This window comes from Corvus brachyrhynchos, unplaced genomic scaffold, assembly GCF_000691975.1.
Source record: "Corvus brachyrhynchos isolate BGI_N302 unplaced genomic scaffold, ASM69197v1 scaffold14, whole genome shotgun sequence".
In the NCBI taxonomy this organism is placed as follows: Eukaryota; Metazoa; Chordata; class Aves; order Passeriformes; family Corvidae; genus Corvus; species Corvus brachyrhynchos.
The window spans coordinates 5936856-5944461 of NW_008239110.1; the positions used below are offsets into that span (position 1 = coordinate 5936856).

The 7606-nt window shown below is 42.9% G+C and overlaps 1 protein-coding gene across 1 annotated transcript in view; it reads left to right on the forward strand.

Annotated features, from left to right (window-relative positions):
* PRDM1 (PR/SET domain 1) overlaps positions 1–7606 on the forward strand; it is a 111204-nt gene that overhangs the window by 1977 nt on the left and 101621 nt on the right. The gene's annotated exons all lie outside the window — the stretch shown is intronic.

The following is a 7606-nucleotide window of genomic DNA, read 5'->3' on the forward strand; positions in this document are numbered from 1 at the left end:
TGATTGGGGAATCAGCCACCTGCGGGACGACCCTGCTGCTCGGGAAATACGCCCGGGCGGGTGTCGGGAAGGAGGGTGGGCATCATTTTTTTTCTTTTTCTTGTTCTTCCCGGGGATTTATGTGAAAGGAAAGAAAGTCCCTTTAAAGTGTGTTGTAAAGAGCGAGAATTTATGATAAAACATGAAGTCCCTCGGCACGGGGTTTATGTTCGCTGGCAGGAGTCAACTCGCTCCTCGGCGTCGCGGTGCCGGAGGCGGGAAGGGCGGGAGGTGACCGAGCCGAGCCGAGCCCTGACGCTTCTCACCGGCCCGGCAGCGCTGGGAGACATTCACCGGGGCTGCTTCAAATGTGTCCCTCCATACATGGTTTATAAAAACCGATTCCCATCTGCAAGCAGCTTCTCAGAAGCCAAATAAATGACTTGTTATTATCGGCTGAGTTTACCACTTGCCATTGGGGTAAAGTAAAACTAACTTTCTGTAAATAAACTTACCCTCCGGGGTGAAAAGGAGATTCCGGGAAGCTGCTGATATATTCCTTGGATTGTCCTAAATGTAACGTTTTGTATAGTATCTAGTGGCTACCTCGTCATTAAAAAGCCTCAAAATTATTTGTGGGGGTTCAAAGAAAAGGGCTCCCATGCTTCCAGGGGGAAGAGATATATATGCTGGATTTTGGGAGTGGGGAACAGAGACCTTCCTTCAAGCAAGCACTTACTTTCCTCCTAAATCACTTTTCAAACCCAATTCACCTAATCCTAGTGCCACCTGAGCCTCCTCACTAGTAGAAAAGATTGTGTTGTTTGAGCTCTGGGATGGTGGGCAAGCTATTGATTTCCCAGCTGTTGAGAAGACAGACTGAATACAATTCAGCAGATGCAAACAGAGTCTGGCTGAGAGATTGTTTTCCTCCAGAAAGTAACCTTGTGAGATGCTGAGGTTATTGACTTTGGAGTGGTGAAGGAGGTGTCTGATAATCAGCTCACTCTCTATCTCCCTTAGATTTATAGCTCAGGGCCTCCCTGTCACTCCTGAAAATATAATCACGCTGGCAATAAACCCTGAGGGAAGAATGAGACGACAGCAAGTGTTTTTTCTCAGAGGTAACGCAGTGACCTCTGAGTTACATACTTAAATGAACCATGATCTTATAGCAAGCTCAGAGCTGGGCTACTGATTGCCCTGTCTTGGTTAAGATGCCATAGCTGTCCCAGCACGTGCAGGGTTGGGAGCGTGTCCCACAGCCTCAGCGCACAAGGGCCCAGGACACAGTGCCCTGCTCTGGCTCTGAAACTGCTGCCTCAAGGCACTGGGCTGGTTTTGAGATGTGTAGTTTGAGAGCAGGGAGAGATCTGTCTTGCTTTGTTTCTCCAGATGGGAAAACTGCATCAGAGGGACTGGTGGTTTTTTTGGTTTGGTTTTTGGGGTTGTTTTTGGTTGTGGGGGGTGGTTTTTTTGGGTTTGGGGTTTTTTTGACAGAAACATTTCCTGTCTTCTTTGCAAAAATGTATTTTATGACCATTTTGCCGTGCAGATTTCTCCCTCTCTGGACATTGAACAGAGTAATGCAACACCTTCAATCTGTGGAGCAGATACCTCTCGGTTTCTTTATCTCAGAACATGCCTTTGTCTCTCTTCAACCTGTTCTTGCTCTTCAGCAAAAACTCACCTTTTTACAAGCTGTCAAACATAACACTAACAGCTGAGCATTCCTTTGGAAGGAAAAAAAAACCAACCCACACATATTTACTTAAAAATCACTTAGTATTTATGACTTCTTGATTTTTTATTAGCCTTTTAACCATGTCTCTCACTTTAACAGTAATCCAGAGGGAAGGGGCTCTTCCCTGTGCCTGTAGTAGATATATCCAAACAGAGAAGGGGAAAAGAGTTGTTTAATCGCTTCTAGTATTTCTGATACTTAAGGCCATTTTTGAACAAGTAAAAGATCCTGCTTTGGTGTGCCCTCTGCTAAAAACAGTATTGTTTCCAAAAGCCATGGTCTGTCTGCTGATAAGCAGATTCAAACAAGCAGCGCAAAAGACTGCAAATGCACTGCTTCTACAATCTCATTCCACAGAGGAGGCACGAGGGACCTTCCTTTAATGAGGAAAAACATAATCAGGAGATGAAAGTTTGGCCCTTTTACACAGAGATGGCCCAAGCATCCAACTCTCCTTCACTTTCTTTCCTAAACTCAGTTGAGTAACCCCAGTCTGCCCACAGTCTGGCAGGCAAAAGGAGGATAAGTGCAACTCAGCTAAGTGGTGTCCGTATCAACTGGTTCAAGTGGTTACTTTGGCCAAAAGCTTGACAGACTGAGAGGAATTTCAAAGAGGCCCAGGGCAGACACAAGAATGGGTAACAGCTCGGGAAATGTTAAACGACATAAGATTTGAAGAACACATTCACTGATTTGCTTCTCAATTTATTCTAGTGACTCAGGATGGAAATCTGGACATCACTGTGGATAATACAGTGAAAACCTCTGGTCAAAGGGCAGCGACAGTAAAGGAAGCTAATTAAATATTGGATAGCAATGGAAAGGGGAGGCAGGCGTGGGAGAAAGATTTACATAAGCTTTGTCATCATGTAGATCAGCGGGAAGCCCCTGCCAGAAATAATATCTCAAAAAGAAAAGAGCAAAATATAATGGCTCAGGGAAATGGACCATGAATTGTCCATGATCTACACAACACTGATGTTTGAAAAGACTACTGGCTGCTTTGGGGTGTATGGGATAATCAGAGGGTAAGATGAATAACACAGATGTGTAAAATAAAATGGGTGTAAGAGAAGATAGATTAAGAACTTCTTGGCCCTCATGACTTGTATGAGTAATATATAAACAAGACAAGAGGAAATGGAAAAGAGATCTTAGGAATTTTCTGCACAAGGGAGAGTTAACTTGTGGAACGCTGTCATCAGATGCCATTAAAAGCAGGGTCTTGATGGCATTAAAAGAAAAATATATAGATGGAGAGAAAGAGTTATACTCTCAAATGAAAATAATAATATTTTTACATTATCACATTTGGAAGTAAAACAAACCTTCATCTCTAAGCCTAAGTAACTGAATGTTTAGGAAGAAACATGATTAATCTAGAAATGTTATTTTTGGCATTTTTTGCATCTTCCCCAGAAGTAGCCACTAGTAGTCATAATTTGAGACTGAACACACCTTGGATTGAGCTAGTATGACCATTACCATATTTTTAAATCTCTCTCTCTGGAGGCAGTTTTCTTTTCTGGACAACTTTTAGTCCAGCTTGCTAGCAGCAAGTCTTGAACAGAATTCACAGAATAGAACTACTGAATATGGCACTAAAATATTAAGTAGGACAAATCAAATAAAGTTCTACCCTTTTCTTCATGTTATTATGGCATCTATGTGAATTAGGATGTCTCATTTTAGTGGCACAAAAATATTAAGTCTCCAGATTTTTGAAGCTGGGACTGGGAAACTTTTGAATATATTAAACCCACTGCCTAAATAATAATATGGAATGTGTAAACCATTACCTCTTCACCCTATTCAAAATGATAATCACGAATATTTGTCTGGGTCTTCATATGTGGCAGAGTCAGTTTGACTTTCTCTTCCAATTCAAGTAATCACTACAGGAAATCTTTGTGTACCAATTTTGGACTTGAATTTTGTTTTAGTGGAACTAGATAATGCAAGCATGAAATGTAAAATTTCTTTAAAACTACAAAGAGAAAAGTTCCACCCTTATTTTTTTTCTTTAACATTTAGTAAGAATAATTTTAGTTTACCACATATGGGCAGCTTGCACACTATCAGATAGTGCGTGTATATCCAGTCTTCTAAGTACTCTGGACAAATACAGTGATTCAACAAATTTTTTAAAAATCTCTAATTAAATAAAGCTGAGAGCAACCACTGATACTCATCAACTGTCCTTACAGACCTGCAACAATATTTCTTTGCCCTTCCAAACACCCATCTCTTCTAGGCAAGAGGAAAAAAGAGCAGGGGCTTCGTACCCTGAAAGAAAATACCATCAGTAAATTCAAGTTATTTGAAGCTTAAAAGGAAAATAAGCAGCAAATTTCCAGGATTCTAATGCAGTAATTTCTCCCTCAGTAGAGACTGAGCTTCAATACCAAATACTCTGCTGATTGAAATTTCTTAACCACACTCCACCACCTTGAATCAAATACTTTCAATGTGGGATTGCTGAAGCAGGTTACAAACCTGAAAGCAACCATGCTTGCAATCACTGGGACACAGTGGACTGCTTTATAGAGAAATATTATTAACCTTGTACAGAAAAAGTAAAGCAAAATATCCTGCCCAAGCTTATAGGAAGTCTGCCTAGTTCAGGAAGAGAAAGCTCTTCCTAATTCCCAGGGTGGAAGACCACCGTTCCACACAGTATTTAATCCAGCCAGCCTACCTTACACAGCACCACACTTTTGTCACATTTCCTCCATTTCAGTTGTCATTATGGCCGAAGGACAAAAAAGGGTGTAGACTGCCCCAAAGCACTTTTCCTTCAGCTCTTTTTTCAGAACAGGATGCCATTTAGACTCATGCATACCATTAACATAAATAACCTTAGAACTACTTAAATCACAAACAGAGTTTTCAAGTGTTTGTAAACAAAAATGTGTGCCAGGTATACATTTTAATTTATCTTTTCCTCCTGTTCTTTTGCTTACAAACGTCGGTAAATCAGAATATTGTGAAAGCTACATAAAGGGATAGCTTTGAATTTGCTCATTCCTCCCTTCACACCTCAGCACCCTGGAAGATGTTCTCTGTGTACCCTGACATGCAAATGCAGGTTGGTTGCCTCGGATTATTCTGCTATTGATTATTGAAATTTTTTTTCTGCTGGGCAGCACTCCTCCCTGTAATTTTGAGGATGGAAAGCCTTTTAGTCAGTTGATTTTAAAAATGTGTTTCACTTGCTTGAGACTCCTTTTTTGATGTTGAAAAAAGCCAAGAAACAAAGTCATCCAATTTGCTTAAACCATCATGGACACTTGATGGACACTTAACTTGATATTCCTTTAATTCTAGACTTTTGTCGGTACAACTGATTTCGTTTAATTGCACATATTTAAATTAAAATGCCCTGTGATTAAAATGTGACAACATCTAAATAAATTCGTCCCTCTTTTTAAATTAAAAAACCCAACAATAATGTTCCTTCCTCTCACTTTCTGTACTTTCTGCCCTTTTCTTTTTGTTTTCCAAGCATCCAAAGATAAAAGAGCTTGATAAAAATGTAGGAAAAAGGGGGGGGAAGGGAAGGAGAGGTAAGATAACATTATTCCAGGTCCTTGCTTTGCTTTGAAAGGACAGATTTAATCTTTGGGCAGCATCAGAAGATAGGCCTGGATGCCTGGATGACTGCCTGATCATCTCTTCACTCTCTCCTATCTGGATTATGCTTGACTCTTTTCAGGGATGATATCTCACTATTCTTACTTGGTAAATTAGGCTATTGTTTCCCTGTATTTCACTTACTGTAAAATGTTTTCTTTCTTAACTTTCAGGCCATTGTTCCTGAGTGGTGAGCATGCTGTCAGTGGAGACAGGGTGAGAGAATGGAGCTATGTAACTGGGGACAGATTCTGCCATATTTTGCCAGTTAGCAGTAGCTTCTTCTCAAGTGCTCTTGACTTCATGGCGGTTTGTAGCAGAAAAAAACATGGATAAAAGGGGTCAAATTCTGCCTTGTAATTGAAAAATTAGGAAAGATAATGAATATTATGGAATATGAAATATTCTCAAATGACAGTTTTCAAGTTAGCAAATACTCAGAATAACATGCCATGAACTGGGTGGTTTTTTAGAGAGCATTTGTTCACGGTCTGATTTATTACTGCTTCTTGTTGCCTTATGATAAATACTAAAAAAAAAGAAGAAACACAAACACAAACGTCAGAGTGGTCTTTGTTGCATTTAACAGTGAATCTCAAAGCAAACGGTTGTAGTGCAGAACCAGAAACCTCATGACAGAATACTAAAATGTGTGGTGCTGGGACTTTGTTGTCACTGGAATGTATATTCTGTGTGGTAATCTTTTATCTAGTTGTACACTGAAAATAAAAACCCCAAACCCCACTGTAATTATATTTTTCTTGTTCATGCTGAGTAAAACATGTCAGACATTTGGGGAGAGCAGGCTGAGGTGCAGAGGAACCAAGCATGAGCATGTGCTAGTGCTTCACAGCGTGTGCAGCCTGATTGTTGGCACCAGCATCAGCCAAGCCTCAAGAAAACCAAGGGATTGCTGCTGTGCTCGTGACAGGGGCTTGGGTGAAGGTGGTTACAGGCCAGCTCATTAAAAATTATGAACATGTGTTGTGCCATGTTTGATGACTGTTGAGGGAAGGCCAGAGTGAAAGAGCTTACATAAAAGCCAGGACATAATGCCAGTTGACTCACTCAGCACAAGGTTGTCTCTGCGCAGGGCACGTGTAGCCATAATTAGTGCAGTAAGTGTGGCTGTGTCTTTCGGGAGGTGTTGGGAGCTGCAAGTTCCGTTGAGTGGTTAATGACCACCCACCCACCCACCCACAAGCATAGGTGATGGGCATTTCACAGGAGGCACATGGAGAGGTCCTCTGGAGGAGGCTACTGCTCTTTTCTGGCTCTCTCCCCTCAATGGCATCAACATTAAGACCAGGGATATTCATGGAAAATCGCATACTTCCTACAGGAGGGCCATGTCCATAACAGCAGGGTGCCTACAGTAGAAGAGGACAGCAAGATAGAAGTTGTAACTCCCTTTTCCTTCTTAATGGCTCTTTCAAAATGAAGCCGGGATGCAACAGCATCTGATATAGTTATATGGAGCACGCCTCCCATCCTGGAAATGTTTATTCTGAGCTCAAAAATAATGCTGCTGGACCGGATCCATCCCTGGTGTTCATTGTGGGACACTGGGCTTGCTGTTAGTGGGGTATTAAGAAGTCTGTGTCCATAGTTGTGGGTGCAGAGTGTGTTAGTGGGCAGCATGGAAAGGTCCCACAGAGGCACCTCCACGTCACCATGACAGACGATGAATATTGCTCAAGGACACCCTCCCTGTGCAAGGCATGACTTTGTCTCTCCAGTGGGATTTTCACCACCTCCTTTAGATAGACTGACATAAGGGATCAAGCAGGTTGCAGGGGTGGGCAGGACGCATATGGGATCAGTCCCACCAGAAAAGAGAGCAAGCGTCCTTGTCTGTGGCTCTCAAATGCCCCGCTCCTCCCAGGCTCCCTGCCACACCCCTCTGCTGCCGCGCTGCATGCAATTCCCCAGCCCGGAGCTCCCACGGACCCGGCTGTATTTTTATTATTCTCCTTTTTTTTTCCTGCTTAAAACGCGAAAGGAAGGTTGACACGAGCAGAGACGCTCCCAACAACACCCCGCTGCAGCGGGCCCCAGGGCGGCCCCGCACCCTGACAAGGGATGCGGAGGGGGCTGAGCTCTGCCCCTCACCCCCCTGGGGAGCCGGGGAAAGGCGCGGGGCAGCGGGTGAGCCCCTCGCTGTGAGAGCTCCTGTCAGGCGCCGCGGCCCCCGGGAGCCCCTTGGCGGGGCCAAAGTGAAAGTGAAGCGACTCCCGAAACCCTTTTGGG